Genomic DNA, 17,432 nt, shown 5'->3' on the forward strand with positions numbered 1-17,432 from the left:
CTCACAACTGGCTTCAGTTTTTTGGATTTTTTTTTTTTTCATTTCCCTGAGAAATAGCAGTTAACATTTTTTTTTTTTTTTTGCAGTATGACATCATCCTGGACTTCTTTGGCCTTTATCTGGGATTCTCGGTTCTCACTCCAGAATGACAAAGGACCCTTCTTAGCCCATATGCCTAGCCCCTGGGGATCAATACAAGAATGAGACCCAGAAGTGCTATCTCTGGGGCTAAAGGTGGCAAATGAAAGGGGCAGCATGAGGGCAGTTGTCCTGATTTGACACCTGCTCTCTCTAACCACCACTTCTCCCCTGAACATTCTAATACTTGTTGCTGGATACAGTCAAAAAACGTCTTACTCTAGATAGCATTAAAGTTTAAAGTGCAACTGAGTGATATTTTGGATGAGGGACCAGAGATGTGAAGACTGCTGAAAATTTATTTATTTTTGTCAAATTCCCTTTTCTGTTACCTTATCTGCATTCGGAGTTGTAATGAATTAATAAACATAATATCTTAGAAATAGTACTGGAATGTTGTTTTTCCATTGAATGTGTAATGCATCTAAAACTACAGCTCTTACCTTAGTGAAATCGTACATTATAATTCCACTGTGTGGTCACGTCTCTCTGCACTGTGGGCAGATGCGATCTCCTAAGACAACCACCCACCCAGCACAGCTGAAATCAAAGCTAAGCTCTCCGGGTGCTGGAAACAAAACCAGTCTGAATAGAAAAGGTAGAGGTAAATAAAGGGAGAGATTAATTTTTGTCTCTTACACCAATCCTTCGATGAGACTCTCCATAAGTCAACCATTGGACCGTATTCAGGAGAAGGGCAACGTTCAGTTGTCAGTCAGGTGAAGAAACACATACCTGGGAAACCATTATCAGTCTTGTCTTAACAACCTTTTCAAGAACATTGGGACAAACACCAGTTGCTATTTGTCTGAAAACCAAACCCTGAAATTTCTGGAACCAGGTTTCTAAAGACCAATGGGGTAAGCCCTGGGAATTCAAAGCCTGAGGTCTCACCAACAAATCACCAGGACTACGGAGGAAATGCCCACACTACAAAAACCCCCTGTCAACAGCGTGGCGTCGACCAAGGTCAGGTTATCACAGGAAGACCCAGGAACTGTTGCCAACCACCAATGGTTAACTGAGATTCTTTCTTTTTCCTTAGGAAAATGAGTCATTCAGGGAATATTCCAGAACACCTTGTTTAACCACAACAATGCATTTAGTCAATACCCCAGTGGTCATATAACGTCACCCTATCTTCTTCATAAAATGCAGGGTAAAGGGGAAAAAAATCACCACAAATCTCCCCACCTGTAAGCCACTGGCTTCTCTAGATTTCCCTTTTCCCCAATCACCTTAAATATGCCAAAGGCAAATACCGAAGCTGCTTATCCTCTATTGAAACAGCTGAGAACATTTGTAAAGGTTAAAGACAGCAAATATTCCTACAGCCCCTACGGTTTCCAAGACAAAGCTCAGAAAAGCTTAAGACAGTGCCCTGCAAAGACCCAACAATTCTCAGAACTTTCTTCTATGTGTGCTGAAGAAATAGGAATAGTCTCCCAGTTACTAGATGGTTGCTGTTGTTCTCCCTTGTAATATACTATTTCCACAATTAGATCATGTTACTATTTAACTTGGCTATTGCATTAGCCTAGGTGGTAATGGTGTTTTGAATGGCTGTCAACGGGTAAATGATGTGGGTCTTTTCAAAAGCACTTGGCCAAGTAATTCAGGAAATTTATAATGTAGAAAGCTCAAGCAGGAAAAACTATTCTCTAACATCTATTTCTTCAGAGACTTATAAAAGAAGTTTTAATTTTGGCTTATTTTAGGAATATATTCTTTTCTGAACTGCAAAACTGTAACAATTAAAAGCATTACAAAAACTGTGAAGTCATTTTTTTGCTTGTTTCCCTGGGGGGAAAAATGTAAATTAATCAAAGCTTATTCTCCACTTCTTGAAATGTCAAAGATGACCATTTAAAAATACGAAATTACAATTGTGTCTTATCTAAAACGATCAGTTTCACCAAATACAAATGTAAACAGTTAACACTGATAAAATCAGTTTCCAACTTCTAAATATTAAGCTTTGTAAAGTGTTTTAACAACTCGTAACTCAGTTCTATATTGTAGTGACTACCTCAGAAACTTAAGAGTCTTTAAATCCTCTAAATCAGCCCAAATACTATAAATGATAATTCTGAAGAAAAAAGGTTAAACCTCGTGTATTATGCAGCTGTCAGTCCAATAAGCCAGATGGCAGTAGGAATCAGTGTAAAGGCGCCTGTCCACCCGTCACTTCCCCCAACACGGGGTGCTGGATTTCCCAAGAGTTTCCCGGGCATTTCTAGGGCGCAGTGTTTGATAGTCCACTTCTTCTCTGGCCCCCAAATTAGCCTTAAGCCAATTGGCTTCTTTTCAGACATGTACCTTCCATCCACAGCTCCCCAACGTTGTACCACTGTTAATTTTAGGAGGAAAACAAGATAGGACACTACAATTTAGTTTTATGAGCAAAGTTATTTTCATACATGCCGTGAATTCTTTGGCACATGAAGGAAGTCATGTGCCTATAAGGAAAGACGCAAAAGAGAGGTCAGGTCAGCGGAGGTGAAAGGAGGCCCGGAGATGAGGCAGGAGCAGGTAGGAACTGGAGACGAGGGGCCGGTCATGGATCAAAAAGCAGAAGCTTTTCCTTCAGGAGACAGGAGATGGGGCAGCAGGGAGAGACGCACAGAATCAGAGTTGGATTTTCAAAAAAAATTTTTATGTTGCAGACAATGAGTAAGAGTTTGACTCAATTAGACAGAAAGGAGGGGCAGTAGGTGTGAGGCTTAACTGGGAAATAACCTGGGTTTCCACTCAGCCACTAACTAGCTCAGGGGACCCTGAGTAATCCACTAACTTTTCTAGGATCCTTTCAAGTTCCAAAATAAGTGTTCTAGTCATGAACTTTCAAACCTTTTGTTATGAAGACCCGAGTATTTACAAAGGACTTACATTTTGGTTAGGACAGAATGTACAGCAGCCTCCAGTTTCTGCAGGTGAATCCTGCACACATAGAGGCAGGATGAAAACCAGTTAATGAACTGAGCACTCGGTGTATTTCTCATATTAGGCAACCCCTACTCCATAGCTGGAAGAGGGCTGCCGAGTGAGTACCTGATTAGCACCTCAAAGCTGCAATCACAAGGAAGGTGTTTGAGGCCCACCTGTGAAGGGTAGTGAGAAAATGAAAGGAGCCAACAAAATGGATTCATCCACAGCCTTTATTAAGAGCAGCCACCATTGTCATCCTACTAGAAAAGGTATGATGTAAGGATATTAGTCCATGTTCACTATGACAAGAAGCACTTCTAATCTGTAGTTTGCTTAATGCACTTATTGATTAAATATTTATTCTACACTGCAACTTTTCTGTGATACATAATGTTTCATTGAAAAACTTAGCACAATTCTGTTTAACACTGAAGATGTTAATACATTAGAAGGCTGTCCATGCTTCAGAGGGTAAAAAGTCCAAGGCTTATGGCAAGTACAGCATAGCATTGTGGAGAGGAACAGGGCCGTCAGACGCAGATTTGAATTCTATTACTTTCTACTAGCTCTAGTGTCTTATGGACATTATTTAACCCCAGTGGACCACAAAGAGGCCACATCCTAGACCGGACAAGCTCAGGGGAGGCCTGCAGGCAGGCTTACACACTCAGAGAACTGAAGTAACCACAAAGGACAGTCTGAAATTCAAACTTTCTAACTAAAAGTAAGTCATGGCGGATAATCATGTCCTAGGCCTCTATCTTCCTTGACAAAGATCAATCTTTGCCTTAACTGAGCTTGTCTATTGTCTTTTCTGCTTCTAAGATAACATATCTTTGGAGTGCCCGGGCAATTTCCTTCCCCTCCCCCGCACCCCGCACTGCACCAGAGACCTCAAAACCCCTCGTTATTATTGTTATCATATTGTTAACTGCTAACTATCCTATACCCACAAACATAAAAGAAGTGTCTACTCATTTTACTTTTTATCCAGTCACAGAGGTTTCCCAACTCTGCCTTCTCCTGCCTCCCTAATCTATCACCATGAACTTCACGTAAACCCCTTATGCCTCCTGCTTTGATTGTGTTGTATAAAATAAGGTGCGAAACTACCATTCTCTGGATCATTTTCTCAATCCATTGAGATTTTGCTTCCCAGAAGTTGTCGTCAGTTTGGCTAAAATAAACTAATAAAAATTCTCTACAGGTTTAAACTTTTCTTACGTTGATACTCTCTATTTTTTATTTTTTCACAGCTAAATCATCTTTCAATTTGAGGGGATAACATACAATGACAGCATATGATATACCAATGTCCAATTTCATCCCATAACTTCTCAGATTAAAAAAAAAAACTTTGATAAGAGAGAATTTTTTAAAAGATACAACCACCATGTCTGAAACATCTCCTACAGTGAGCACCTTACAGGTAAGAAAATAAAATACAATTTCCCTCCTAAATCCATAAGATTCAAAAAATGTTTAAAGAAACTATTAAAAATGATTTAACCAAAATAAGAATAACTTTACCTTTGCTCAACAGCAATAGCCAGTGTCCAGAAGGCCAAAAACAAACCACTTGGGCAGATCCCTGAATTGAATGCCTGAAAGGTTGGAACTGATTGGAGGATGGACCAATCCCAAATATCTGAAATTCCAAAGGAACTTTTTTGTTGTTGTTGTTTTTAAGAGGCCACAGTGATTAAAGTCTCCATGCAGATATTTACTTCCAAAAAAAGGTAGTAACACCAGCTTTACATTCCTGCATAAACAATCTTCCATTTTACTCCTGGAATGGGGTAGTAAGGGTGTGGGAAAGCAAAAGGGGTACCATGTGTGTCCTTGGGATTTTAAATATATAAATTGGCTTATGTCGATCTTAGTACTAATGACTAAGACACTTCTTTCAAATGCCAATTAGCGTACCTTGATTCACGACACAACAAAGCCAAGTAATTTCAGGAATTTGGATAAATGTAACCTATCCCTAACATCATATAGTGAGCCTTTCTCTGAAGGTCTCTCAAGTTCCAGGTACTTTCACATTTTTTTTTTCATTTTAATGCCAATTCAGTATGAAGGCTGGGTTGTATTAACCTGTCCATTTTAGACTTTTGAAACTGAACAAATGTCCTGGCCACATACTCAAATATGCGGACAGGATTATTCTGAACCACCAACTTTAATGTCCTACCAACTACCGTATTTTTGCCATGTATAATGCACACCCATGTTTTTCTGCACATCACATATGGGATTATTACATCCATTATTATACTCATGGTATGTAATCATTATACCCATGTGTAACACGCATATTTATTTTTCCCTCAAAAATTTGCAAAAATAAAATAGGGGCAAAAAAGTGCACATTATACACAGCAAAATACAGTGCTCTCTTCAAGAACCACCATGGCCTGTCTGGAAATATGACCTCCCTTAAACAAGCAGATGAAAAGCTACAGGAGTAGAGAGCAAAGTAGAGAAAGCTGGGCTTTTCCGCACTTTATAGTGAATGTGCTAAATTAAGGTGCATCAAATATGTACCAGACATTGCCCTAAGAATTTGAGGATTTCATTTAATCTCTACAATAACTCTGTATTGTAACCCCCATTTTACAGATGGGGATTGAGGCACAGAGAAGCTAAGCAAGTAGCCAAAATTCACACAGCTAGAAAACGGCTGAGACAAGATTCTCGAACCAGTGAATTGGGCTCCAGAATCCAACCCCACACACCTAGCCCTCCAGACCATGTTTTTTTAATATACTGCCTACACAACATAATTGTTTAATGGCTGAAATGTACATTTCAGAGAGAAGTCCAAAAAACAAGCCAATGAGTCCAGTCCATCTTCCCTCGTCTAAAATGAACAGCCATCCCAACAACAAAATTAATTCAACAAAGTTCATAGAATGTTTAAGGGATAAGGGGAAAGTACTCTGTAAGGGTGCTGCCTTCCCACTGATCACCATTTTCCTATATTATCTTGAAATGTTTCCTTAAGCCCCGTGCCCCTGCTGTGCCAGCAGATGGTTTCTATGTCTCAATCTCTAAAGCTTTCAGGAATATATTCCTAGACTTCGAAGCCTGCTCAGTTACAACCTTCCCTCACTGATGGCCTTGGTTAGCCAAGAAATCTCTGCTTTCCTTGTGTTTGTTCAAAAAAAGAAAAAAAAAATCCACTGTCTTTGGAAAGCCTGATTTTTTTTTTTTAGTTTTTTTTTTAAGTTATTTAAATCCTTAGGGCCCAGATGGAAGACACACTATGAGACTCTTTTGGCCTCCCACTTCATCCCATTTCTGATCTCCGGAGGGAAAAAAAGGATGCTATTTGATCACAGTGCTTCTTCTCAAAATTATAGCTTAACTGTATCCTAGTAAGAATTTGGCTCTATGGTTGCCTTTTACTCTGGATAAAGTTCACTGGACAAGTTTTCTCAGGTGACACTTACCTAGACATTTGTCTTAATAGCTGCGGAGGGAATGGCATATAACACCCCCCGCCCCCACTTTGGCAGGCTTGCAACTTCCATGATTTTACAACTAGCCCTGTATTTTCTCAAAAGGAATCAAATGCCATCTCTTTAGTTACATAAGCAGCCATAGGGAATTCAATGAGTGGCCATCCTGGCTTCACTGAATCCACTTTTGGGCAAATTCCCATGCAGTGTCTCAGAATTTCAAATATGTATATCCATAAGGACAGGTGTTTGGGATTATGATGTATTAGCATCTTTGAGAATGAAATATTCTATTTCTGACTGAATACACCCAGAGCCCTCAGGTCTTGATTAATGGGCATAAAACAAACATAGCTCAAAAAAACATAGCTCAATATACAGAAATTAGTTAGTGATGTCACTCACACTGAATGTGTTAAAATGCAGACTGAGAAGTACAGGGGCCCCTAAGAATCAGCCATTTTACTTATATACTTTTTACACATACGTGTGGTCCTCACTATAGCCTGAAAATAGGAATTATTATCCCAGTTTTACAAATGAAGAAAGTAAAATCCAGAGAGGTTTGAAGTAATTTGCCCAAAGTAGCCCAGTCAGTGTCTAGAGATTTTTTAAACCCATTGCTTTCTACTATACCTTAAGAAATTTCAGGGGGAAAAAAGAAAAATTTCCCCAAACACATGAAGAGTGTACTCTATTTAAACATTCTGACTATTCACAACCTCAAATACATTTCTTGATATTTGTCCATCATAATTAAGCCAAAAAGTAAAGTTCATATTGCATTGGGTTATCTGAACTCTTAAGAGACAGAAAAAATAAAAAAGATTCAGTGAAGTGAGAAAACTTGATAAAATGAAGATTCCACACCATTTTTCCTTGTCTAAATATGCAAGGTTTTTGCCTAGTTTCCAGTTTACGAGCTAAAATGATCTTTAGGAAGATGTTAATCTTTTCGTAAAGAAGGCATAAAATGAGCAGGTTAAAAACTACACATAAGAAAAACAAAAGCCTGAGCAAACCAAAGCATGTCTTCCAACAGAAGTAAGCACCAAAGGCAAATGCTTTTAACAAATAATGTCTTTTTTGAACATTTTCAAAACAAAAATTTATAAGAGATCACAAAAATAAGACAAAATAATTTTATAAATCCTTTATTTAAAAAGCATTGATTGTTGCAGCTTTTAAAATTCAGTACGGTTTAATGTGAGTTTTTAAGCCTGTAAATGAACATCTTAAATTAAGTTGTTTAATGAAACCCATTTGTTTTATGGGTACACTGGTAGAAATTGGAAATGACTTTCTTAGTAAACTAGCTAGGCTCTCTCTTTTACGTACATATTTAAAAATAAAATTATTTCCCAAGGCTAATATGAAGCACTATAAATAATATTCTATAATAAGGTTTTATAGTATGTGTGCATCCATGTGTGTATATATATATACACACACACATATATACATGGCACCTTAATTGTATGTATACACATATGTGTATACACACATATACACATAGCACCTTAATTGCTTTCAAAATGGTTTTGGGTTTTGCAATTTTTTATAAAATACAGCAAAAAACAAAGACATCTATTTTTGCAGTGATGAAATCTCACTCAAACCTAAGTTTCTCATATCCACTTGTTTTGACCATGGAATTAAAATGGCTTAAAATTGTTCTTAATGTGAATGAATACACACACATAACTAATAATGATGCCTCCAAGAACAGGGAGCTGGAGCCCTTTGAGCTGAGCTCTTCCATTGGACATTTTAATTAGAGTGATCTTGTGAGGAGAAAGGGTTCTCTTCCATGGGCCACAATGAAAGCACAGGCACCAGTTAAGGAAAAAAATGCCATAGTCAATATAGTCACTATTGGTGCATTTTTGTCAAAAGGCCCAATTAGCTCCCTTTCTCCACCTGCTAAGGCATGGCAAAAATCAAGCTAGGTAAAAGAATAAGATAAACAATGTTTTTAAAAATTCTATTTAAAAATTATATTGCTCAGAAACCTAAGACTCATTGAATTTGGCGTATATTGGCATATATTTGCTATTGAATTTGGTCTCCAACTCACCTTTCTCTCAAAAACACAATCTACAGGAAAAGCAAAAACAGAAAAACTACATCTAGCCCTCTAACCCGTAATAAACCACCCAATACTAAGAAATAGAGCAGGTACCAGGCGGCTATCCTACCAAGTATAGGCCCTTTTATATAGGGTTGAAGTTTTTATTAGAAGGAACAAAAGAGATGATTTCCCTTTTCCTACCATGTGTTGTCCTACCAGTGTGTACTAAGAAGACTTCAGCATAAAATTTTTATATGTACCTGCAAAAAATATATTTAGCTTTTACTTTATATATACAATGTCACCGTTTGGATGTTAGCCCAAAAAGAAATCTAAAAAACTATAACCTGGATAATACATTATTGGCAAGAAAATCAGCCAAAGGTATATGTATTATGGCTTCTGTTAGATATTGCAAAAAAAAAAAAAAGAAGAAGAAGAAGAAGAAGAAGAAGAAGAAGAAGGAGAAGGAGAAGGAGAAGGAGAAGGAGAAGGAGAAGGAGAAGGAGAAGGAGAAGAAGAAGAAGAAGAAGAAGAAGAAGAAGAAGAAGAAGGAGAAAGCCCAAAGAACTTAACTATATTCACCCCCCGCTGCCAGCGGGACTGCCTTCTTCCTCCCCCAGGAGTGGATTTCCATCTCCAGTGGGTTGGCCTTTTGGGATTCCTAATGGAACAATGAGGTAGGAAGCAAAGGAAAAATGAAAGGGTTCGGATCCCCTGACAAGGTAACCATTTTCTCTGCTCTGGGTTTTGTAGGCCATCTTGTTCCTATAAACGCCAAGATGTCTCAATTTTTCCCAAGCTGTGGCAGTAGGGGCAATACCCACTCTCCGTTTTTGAAACCAGTGTCCCTTAGTCAAACAACCAGCAGCAAAAAATCTGTCAGACAAACAGTTAATTGATGCAAATTAAGTGTCACCATCACTGCAGTACAACGTTACAGGAGAAAGAACAATGGACAGTACTTTAAAGGCAAATAATAGTGTTCCATAAAAATAAAAATTTAAAAAAAACAGTTAACCCACAATTTGCTCTCATTATAAAGGCTAATCTCATTTTTGGTGAATTGAAATCACTAAGAAAGCAAAAGATGAGAGACAGCCTGATAAAGAAGAAACAGACACACGCGGGTGGGGGTGGGGTGGGGGTGGGGAGAGAGGCTGTCATTTGTGTCCAAGGGTTTCACGCAACATTTAGGGCAAAAGCCTTTGTTCCTCCGCCTCGGAAGGGAGTGGGTGGGTGGGTGATGGAGAGATCAGACACGGCAGCCCCGGCCCTCCACACCCAGCTCTCTCGCGCATGCGCGAGGCCAAGACAAAGGAATAGGTAATTACAGTCCCAATTCATTCATTTTGCCCACAGCACTGGGGATATGTTACCCCAGGCTGTAATCCCGAGGGAAAGGGGAGTGAGGGTGTTGGTCCACACCCCTTTGGTAGGAAGACCACCTCGATGCTAGTATTTGATTTTAACCCGCCACGTATGTGCTCCCTCGCGGGAGACCGAGGTGTGCCAACCCTGTTCAAGGTATTAAAAACGCACCCATGTGAGCTGTGCTAATTTCAGCAGGGTGAAAATTACACAAGCAAAGGCTGTCCAAGGAGTCCTTTTCACGGCGGAAATATCTCTGGGGAAGCAGATAAGGAGCCCAGCCAAGCGTTCGATGAATATTCATGAAAAGAATGCGGTTTGCAGCCGCGCATTGTGTGTGCGATCCGATCCAGGGATTCTGCAATTTATATTTTTCGGGGCGGGTGGGGGTGGGGGGAGTGAGGACCAGGAACCAGGCGTCGGGTTTCATAGTTTGTGCTTTGGGCAAAACCTGCTAAACCCCAAACCTTCGCTCACAGCGGGGCTGAGCCGTTGGGGGCCGCGCACAGTCAGGTTCAAGCTCACACCCTCCGGGCCGCGAGTGGGAAGCGCCTGCTGCATTCTCTGAACCGAAGGCTCCAAAAAATGAAATGCTCAGAGGTGGCCCACAGGTTAGTGGGAAAGCAATTCAGCCACGTCCGAGGCTGAGGCTTTGATCTGCTCAGATGTGCTTCTGGAGGCACGTTGTGTGAACCTCGCATTTCTTGGCCACCCCAAGCCAAGATTCAGGAGTCCCACTGGTCAAGGAAATCCATTGGCTAAACCCAAAAGCTACCTCCTTCCTCCGATCAGACCAGATTCCCCATATTCTCTCTCCCCTTACTCCCGCCCCACCCCACCCCCACCCTCCATCTTTTACTGCTGCGCCCCTCGCACCAAAAGCTTTCTTCCCGGCTGTGGAAGGTTCCGATGACAGATATGCTCCCTTCAGGCCCACAAAATCGCTCTATGGGCCTTACTGCGTTTAAAGGCTTTCGCATTCGGCAGTTTCTTCAACTAGCAGCTTCTCTCCTGCTACCCACCCCCCGCCCCAACTCCGTTTATCAGACCCGCATCCTCCCCACCCTGCGAGTGGCTGAAGCTTCCCACCTCGCCCCCCCATCACCCCAGATCCCCGAAGTGCGACGGAGCCCTCGTGGTGGGACCCCACACCCGGCGCCGTCGAATCCGGCCCTGCACCACCACCACCCAGCCACCCTCGCTGCAGCGCAGGCAAAGAGCGAACGGCCTGGGGAGCGGGGCGCGGTACAGCAGTGAAGCAGAGGCCCCCAAGGTTGTCGGCGCCCCTGGTCCGCGGTGGCAAGGGGGCCACGGGGACGCACCTCCTTACCGGCTCTGGGTGCCTGCGCCGCCCCTTGGTGAATGCGGTGCCGCCGACGGGCCCGGAACGCTGGCGTCGTCCGGCACGGAGTCTGGCCGCTGGTGGAGGCTCTCTCTCCGGCTCGACGGCGGAGCCCGGAGCGAGGAGCGAGTTGGAGCGCTGCCGCTACTGCCGCCGCCGCTGCAGCCTCTGCATTTCTTGCTCTCGCGCTCCCCCTCCCCTTCCTGCCCAGCACCTCCCCCGCCGCGTCCGCCAGCCCAGCCTCCCCCTCGCCACCCCGCCCGCCTCCCTCCCCCTTTCCCTCCATTCCGGGGCCCCGCCCGCCTCCCCTCGACTCCCCTCCACCTCCGTGCGCTCCCTAAGTCCCCTCCCCTCCGCCCTAACCCCCTACCTCTTTTCTCCATCCCGGTGGTCCCCCCTTTCTTCCTCTCCTTCATCCTTGTACCCCTCCTGCTTCTCTCGACCTGCCCTCTATGCGGGTTTCCCACTCCCTTCCCACCACCCTCCATTCTGCGCCCCCCCCCCCGCGGCCTCCCCTCCCACGCTGCGCCGGGACTGTCCGTGGGTGGGTCTCTCTCTATTTCTCTCATTCTTTCTCTCATTTGGAACGGTTGGCTAGAAGTGCTCTGGCTCATGCTCAGACTTAAGGGGCTGCCTAGAGATAATGAATGACGCCCCCTGCCACCTGCTACCTTTCCCAGCACCCCAATCCTGTACGCTCGCGGCAGCGGCTGAGATTCCTAAGCCCAGGCCGGCAGTGAGGTTGGGGGTGACCTGGTGGCTTTTCCTCAGCCCCTAAGGACGGATGTCCGCGGGGCAGAGGTGGCCCCCAACAGCTGGCACTTCTGGGAGGCGCCCCGAGGACCAGGCGCGCTGGGTGGGCGGCTCCCCTCACGCCCCAGGTGGAACCGGGACGGCTGCGGCTTCCGACAAGCGCCACGGCTTAAGGTCCAGCTGGCCGGGCGGGCAGTGTCGCCCTGCTCTCGGGACTTGAGAAAGAAAGGAAAGACAAGAACCCGAGGAAAGGACCCGAAGGATTTGTGTCTGTGCGTGTGTCTGTGATTTCATGGAAGCAACCAGTTCTCGGGAGCACTGGTTTAGCCGAGGCGCAGAAGCGCACAAGTCAAAGCCGGGGCCGGCAGCGTGTCTGGGAGTCCTGGGGACTGCCACTTTGTTGAACACCGGAACACAAAATAACCACCAGGGTAGGGAGATATGCTCACCTTGCTTATCTGTTGGCAAGAAGCAAATGCAAAAGATAACATATCGTGACATCGCTTACAACGGTAGTTCTTTCCTTAGACAAAAGCCGGTGTTACCTTCCCGCAAAACCTGTGCGAACCTTTGGAACTTTTATTTGCGGCATTTTGGCGCCCTCTGGCTGTATTTGGATTGCTTTCTTGCTCGCTTATATCCATCCCAGCAAAGACATCGAGCTACCCGTTTTCTTCCAGGGTGGATCTGCCCGGTTAACCTGGGCGTCCATTCGATTTTGGGGCGAGGTTTTCCTCCAAAATCAGGATGGCAACATGTAACCACATTTAGGGGGACAGGCGCTCAAGGCAAGCGCATCCGCATTCAACTGGGAAAAGGTAAGTCCATTTTTTATGAACAGGAAAAAACTTACCCGAACTTAACTACATTTAAATTAGGTAAGGCAGCCATGTCAACTCAGTCATACAGCAAAGGTTTTGCAGTGGAAATACTTGTATATAAAACCGAACAGGTATTTACAGTCTACATGTGGCCTCCGCATTTTAACCAAAGGGTGGTAAGAAAAAAAGTAGGGGTTTTGTTGCTTTGTTTTTTCTTTCTCTCTCTCTCTCTCTCTCTCTGCCATTTAAATGAATAAGAAATAAATATACAAAAACAGGAAAGCAAATTACCACTAAGATTGCCTCCAAACAATTTTATTTATTTGAATATAAATATTTATCCAATAATTTAATATGTTCAATATGTGTCCCTCATTCCAGCACACCATCTATGAGGCTAGATGCAGGTGTCTCAACCTCCTGTTTTGGGCTGATAATTTTCTGTTGGTGAGGGGCTGTCCTGTGCACTCTGAAATGCTTAGCATCATTTCTGGTCTCTACCCACTAGCTAGCAGTAACACATGCTCACACAAATACACCACCACCACAAACAGAAATGTCTCCTGACATTGCCAAATGTCCCCTGGGAGATAAAATCACCCCAAGTTGAAAAATACTGGACTATATATAATTTTAAACCACTGTAAGCAAGTCTCTAAGTTTTTACCCTGTCAAGTTAGATAAGCATTTGGAATTCTATACTCAAGATATCTATTGAGTATATTTGTTAGGTTATCAGAGTAGTTAGTTGTTTCTTCTTTTTTTTCATTTAGCATTCAATTTTTAACCCTGTGATCTTGCAGGCATGTAAATCATCCCAAAATTAGCAAGTATATGGTCTTACTGTGTTTGCATTATAAGCTTCTGGATGTTCTGTTCTGTTTTCTCTTTTTCTAATTTTTTTCAAAGGAAAAAAGACAACATAGAAATTAATGTTCAGTACTTTCAGTGCTTCTGGCTAAATTTTCATGATAAAGAAAACAAGCCTTTCAAAGGTGTGATTGGAATACAGATCACGGGTTGCCATAGAAATGAGAGGCAAAATCTTACACCAATGAAACTATGGGTTGCCTCAATTTTGTCGTTTATCAGATTTAGTTGTTCTCTTAAGATTTTTAAGACATTCTTCTTTAAACAAATAATCGTGTGACTGGCTGACAGTGCTATTAACCTGAAGACTGGAAGCTTTTCCAGAATTTATGAGCATGTATCAAGTGGCAGCCAAAATACTACATTTCAGTGCACTACTCATGAAGTCCAATTTGGTGATATTTTTAGTTGTTCATCTTTTGAAACACAAAGTTAAGGAATTAATGGCTAAGTATTTGAAGCTTTAGAGTCTAAAACTGTTAACACTAACTGTTGCAGAGGTCACTAGTGTTTAGATTATAGGCTAATGGACTTGGGAACAGATGTTAAAGGTGCAAATTTAATTACTTTTCAACATACATCATCAAAATAAAAACTGTTTTACTCTCCAAATGAACTAAATATGTTTTCATTCTTGGGTTGTAAAATAAATTCCATTGTCACTTTCAATTACTTACATAATCTGCTACATTATGAAAGTATTTATCAAAATGATACATTATTCAGTATTTTTGCTACAGTATTTGTTATAGAATTTTTTGCAATATAATGGACTCATCATCACCTGAATCACCGGAAAAACTTTGGTAGGTGTTCACCTTTTCAAATAGTATCTGTTGTGTCCATTGAGAGTCCACGATAATTATATAGAGTTTATCTCATGTCCAAAACTCACCCACAACTCCCCTCTCTTACCTCCCATATCACCCACTGAGGCCTGGCATCTTCCTCAGTTCCCCATCCTTTCCTCCTAGATAGAAGAAAAAGGATTAAAGTCCCAAATAAAAGATGTAGACCAACATGAATGAAACAAAAGCACGGTGACAGCATTGTCACCCCAGTGTTACCACAGCCCCTTTGCTTGACATCCTTTTGGCTAATTCCTATTTAAGGCCACTGAATTAACCTGAACTCTCTGAGACCCATGTGGAGAATTTGATCAATTCAGCTTTGCTGGTAAGTGTTGGTGAAAGGACCGAATTGCTGTCATTTGTTGACAAGACCTCATCTATAGATGGCCAGCAAGTTCAAGGCCAGACAGCCAATATTATATATGAAAATGTACAGCTTTTTTCTAAATATATGTATTACTTTTAGTCAAAGGTAAGTCATGAAAACTGTATAGCATTTATTTCATTTTTCTCCCTTCCTACCACCCCCATATTATTACAACTTCATCATTCACGTAACCAAGTGAAAAAACTTCCTCAGTTTCACTCAATGATTCTCAAGCTGGGGCTCCTTTGCACTGCAGAGGACATTGACGATACCTGGAGACATTTGGGGGAAGGGAGTATAAGGAGGCAAAGTACTACTGGCATCTGATGGGTAAAGATCAGTGTTGCTGCTAAACGTCCTACAATGCACAGAGAATAGCCCCGGAACAGGCAATTATCCAAAGTCCAAACTGTCAATAAATTATCCAGCCCAAAATGCAAACTGAGTTGGCGAAACCTTGATTTAAAAGCACATGAAGTTGGAAAACACCTGACTTTTGTTACTAGCCCGAACCACCTCCTGCTGTGGTTCCAGGTGTCTTGAGCAGGCAGCGAGCTGGGAGACACAAAAACTCGGCAGAGTTATCCTCCGAGCAAGGGCCTGCGTTGCACCCTGAGCCCTTCACTGACCACCTTCTTCCACTGCAGCACAAAGCTCAGCGGTCACTTCAAGAGCAGTGCCAAAGATCAACATCAGGGATTTCGAGTTCCCCTCTCTGCTACTACATGCTGAGAAACGGGAAGAAAACAGCTTAACTTTGGTTCCTTATTTCACCTTCCTCTTTGTGTACTGTAAAAGGATATAGCCTGCAAACCTGAGCAAACATGTGTTTACTAAGAAGCACTGGACTTGAAATAGAAGGAGCAACCTGGCTTGGCACCTCACTAGGAACATTTTCTCCGCAGATAAAAGGTGAATAGAAAGCAGTCTTATGCTCCCAGCTCTCTTCTCCCTGGCATCAGCCATAATTTCCCCACCTAGGCTTTCAGTCCCAAAGTGTTTGTTCTACTCTCCAATATTTTCTATTAAGAAAATATGCAAAACCTATGATAAAAGGGTGCTTGCTCTGCTAACCAGCAAGGGCTTTTTCCAGGCAGTACTTACCTGTCTCTACAGACACAGGGCAGGGGATTAGAGCAGAGAACTTCAGTGTTGGGAAAATAGGCCTTAATTCTTTGGCTGCCCTTCCTCCGTAATCACCCATTAAACTCTTCCAAGAACAAGTTGCTTCATAATGGCAGAAGGAATGTTGTGGAACAATTATTCACGTGGCTCTACTCTTGAATCAATGAGGCTGTAGAAGTTCCAGTGTTAGATAGCACCGTCTCACCCCATTCCTTGTTGCCACCTGATTCGTCTCTCAAATCAACCCTTTCTGGTAATTAAGGTGTTTTTACTTTAACCCCAATGCAAAGAATAAGTTAGTAAGTGCACAAGCAAGCTGCCAAAAAGAATGCAGAGAATGCACATTTTTGCCATTCTATAGGAAAAATTTGCCATGAATTAATTTGGGGTGCTGTTTTCCCGACTTCCCCAAGTGCAAATGCTGTCCGCATCCCCACATCTGCTTCACTCTGTCCATGGAGGGCTCCCAAACTCTCACAGATGCCATGACACCATTGCATCCCACGCCCAGGAACCCCCTCAGGGAGGCTCAACTCAACGCGAGAAGGAATGACTTCTCTCCAAACCAAAAAAGTAAGTGAGTGAGAAATGGGAGAGTCAGGCTTAAAGTGTATTAAGGGGAAAATGGGCATAAACAGTGGAGGATATCTAAAAAAATAAGCAAAACAGCTATTGTGTCAGTGGTTTTAAGGGAAACCCAATACCATCTATGAAAATGAGGTAGCTTGTCACAGTGATGGACCATGAAACTTGACACAACAAGAAAATCATGGTTCTTGTCACTCTTTCTGGAGGATGTGGAACAACAGCAACAACCAAAATAAAAAATTTCATTGTAATTAAAATATTTATTTAACCAAAATCAAACACAAGGAAAGATGTCAAGAACAACTTCTTAGGTACCTAAAGAACCAAAAGGGAACAGGTGGTATAGTAGTGTCCCTTTGTGCTCTAAGTCAATACATGGGAAAATGTTTGCAGGATTTTAGCGGAAACTGTCACCATGTTGCTCTTGCTGAGAACTTGTGTTATTTCACAGGTGAGGTAGAGGTTGCTCAGCTGTCCAACGCCATCTTATACAGTTCCATGTTGAATGGATGTTTTTGCAATGACCATTCATTACTTTGGGGACAATATATAATTTGTGCATTGTCTACAAGATCGGTCCCCAGGTGAGAAATCACTACCTAGAGACTGTGGCCCTAGCCCTGGCATCCTTTTGGCTGCTGGCCCAGGTCTCTGGGGTGTCCCATTATCCTTCACCTCCAATGCAAAAGACCTCCCCTACACCCAGCTTTTGAGGTGACAGCAGGGGCAAGGAGATTTTCATC

At 42.5% G+C, this 17,432-nt stretch overlaps 1 protein-coding gene across 3 annotated transcripts in view; it reads right to left on the minus strand.

The window, feature by feature from the left end:
• BASP1 (brain abundant membrane attached signal protein 1) overlaps nucleotides 1–11,478 on the minus strand; it is a 46,959-nt gene extending 35,481 nt beyond the window's left edge. Inside the window, exon 1 of one of the 3 annotated variants that reach the window (XM_054578200.1) lies at nucleotides 11,303–11,478. The gene's annotated coding sequence lies outside the window, so the exon portion shown is untranslated. Of the gene's footprint in view, nucleotides 1–4,596; nucleotides 4,647–11,294 lie in introns of those variants that run through there. The other 2 variants (XM_054578201.1, XM_054578202.1) reach the window with 2 other exon arrangements.
• Between the last annotated feature and the right edge of the window lie 5,954 nt (nucleotides 11,479–17,432).

Source organism: Pteronotus mesoamericanus, unplaced genomic scaffold (genome assembly GCF_021234165.1).
Source record: "Pteronotus mesoamericanus isolate MK-2021 breed Mesoamerican mustached bat unplaced genomic scaffold, CSHL_Meso_final contig_50, whole genome shotgun sequence".
NCBI lineage: Eukaryota > Metazoa > Chordata > Mammalia > Chiroptera > Mormoopidae > Pteronotus > Pteronotus mesoamericanus.